This window comes from Coenobita brevimanus, chromosome 33, assembly GCF_032717465.1.
Source record: "Coenobita brevimanus isolate Jiangsu-jjx chromosome 33, ASM3271746v2, whole genome shotgun sequence".
NCBI classification, from domain to species: Eukaryota; Metazoa; Arthropoda; class Malacostraca; order Decapoda; family Coenobitidae; genus Coenobita; species Coenobita brevimanus.
Window position 1 is genome coordinate 24,941,936 of NC_136986.1, and position 2,588 is coordinate 24,944,523.

Below are 2,588 nucleotides of genomic sequence, written 5' to 3' on the forward strand. Positions count from 1 at the left end.
GTACCTCAGAGCTAAAACCGACAGTTCCCGCCAAGGGCTAGGCGAGTGTGGAAGGGTTGGTTATTCCAGGGATGGTTTCACCCACATTTCATTACAATGCCATTCACTTTTACAAACGTGGAGTATGCAGATATGGTTTTAATCTATGGGTTCTCCAATGGCAACACTGAACCATCAGCAAGAGAATACAGACGGAAATATCCAAACAGAAGGAGCCCAGATGGAAAAGTGTTTTACCATGTCTACCAGCATCTCCGTGACAAAGATTGCTTTCCTGGAGTTGGAACCACAGCTGAACACATGGAGAGGCAAGATGAGGTACGATGCATAGTAGGAATGGTACATCGCAGTCCTAGCATCAGTGCAAGAAGAATTTCATCCCGACTTAGTGTTCCACAAGCGAAGGTATGGAGAACATTAAATAGGGAAGGTCTGCACCCATATCACATACAACAAGTTCAGCATCTACAACCGGGGGATTCTGCTCAGCAGCTGGATTTCTGTACTTGGCTAGCAGATCATCCTCAGCTGTGCAAGTACATTTTATACACTGATGAAGCCACATTTACCCGCAGTGGATCACATAATACTCGTAATGCACATTGGTGGTCGAAAGAAAATCTCAAGGAAACAGTTGAATGAAGCTTTCAACACAGATTTTCAGTTAATGTGTGGTGTGGTATGCTTGACAACTAGCTGACTGGATCTCATATCTCTGAAGGGAGGCTTACAGGAGATGTCTACATTAATTTTCTCAGAAATGAACATCCCTTGTTACTTGAAGATGTGCCTCTGTAGACACGGCGACTTATCATTTTTAAACAAGATGGGGCGCCTCCACACTACAGCAGTCAAGTGACTGAATACCTCAATCAAGAATTCCCAGATCAATGGATAGGCCGTGGAGGACCTCACTCATGGCCCACAAGATTCCCAGATTTACCACCACTGGACTTTCACCTCTGGGGATGCATAAAATCACTGTCGTACAAGAAAAAGATAAACAGCGGAGAAGAACTCCTCCATCAAATCAAGGAAACAGCACAAATTATTAGGAACAACCCAGCAGTTCTGAGGAAGGCTACGCAGTCTGTGTTGGATCACGCAGGGAAGTGCATAGAAGCTGATGGCAGTCACTTTAAACATCATTAATTTTGTAAGTTTGTTCAGCTGTATTCATTTATTATCAACTTTCAGAGAGGATTAGTCCTCCTGGGGAAACCTTTTAAAAAAAAAAAAAAAAAAAAAAACACGCCTAGATTTTTACCTCGTGGGTGGTGTGGAAAAAAAAGTCAAAACCAGAGAAAAATTGCTCTGCAGTAATAGTTGTGCGTAGCGGTTAGGCTGGTGTGGCGCGTGTACAGTACTTCAGTGTCTCGCCACTGCCTCTCGTCGTCACTCGGCTAGTCCACTTTCACACTGTGATACCTGATGATTAATGCAAGAACAGTTTAATTCAGAATGAGAACAACGTGTAAAATTTAAAAGAAAACTGAATAACTTGACTACACAGCAAGGTTCCCGCCAGCCTGGCCGTCTCCCACTGACATGTCAGATTTGGAAATTTCCCCACTTGTAAACCATTACATTAAGCACCTATACTTACAGAGTATTTTATGCTTAGAATTGCATAAGCTTGCATTTCTCAGAGAGTCCGGAAAAACTCGTAAACTCGTGAGTCACCCTGTATATATATATATATATATATATATATATATATATATATATATATAGATAGATAGATATAGATAGATATACAGTATGTGTATGTGTGGAGTGATGCGTATGGATCGGGTGCGAAATGATGAAGTGCGAAGGAGAACTGGAGTTGTTCGGGAGATGGCTGGTAGAGTTGAGCAGAGGGTGTTGCGATGGTTTGGGCATATGGAGAGAATGGATAATGAGCGATTGGTGAAAAAGATAACTAGATCTGATGTGAGAGGTGTAAGGCTGATCATAACCCACTGAAATTCCTTAGTAAGTTTAAAGATAAAAATCAGAGATTGACAAGATGGAGTCTACTTCTTCAGGAGTATTCATTAGACATACAACATGTCAAGGGGAAAGAAAATGTTATTGCAGATTGCTTATCTAGGCTTTAGACAGATTGTTTTAGAGTAATAAGAAATTTCCTTTGTAAATTTCTTTTTTTTTGTGGGGAGGTGTTACATAGCCTGTGATTTCATCATCCTTTGTGTAATTTTGACGTGCAGTGTGCTGCATGTTTGATCACGAGCATGTTCTGCCTCAGTCCCCCCTTCTACCATTGTGGTAGAGTAAGTCGTCCTTTCTGTTGTTCAGAGCAGGATTGTCAGCTCTTTGTCCCCTATGGCTTCATTTGCGCGTCCTTCTTACAAGTTGTATCGGGCTCTGCTGGCCCCTATATAATGAGCTCAGTCTCTGCATCATGGCCACTTAGATCTACTCCTCATTTTGCTCACATCTCTGTCCTCCCCTGTACAGTTATTATTATTGTGAGTGCTCAGGAAGTCTCCAACCATCTAGCAGCTGTGTGTAATTTGAGTATAACTGTTGTTGCATTTTTTCTTGTACTGTGTAGCATAAGGTTAATTCTTAGGCCTAGTAAG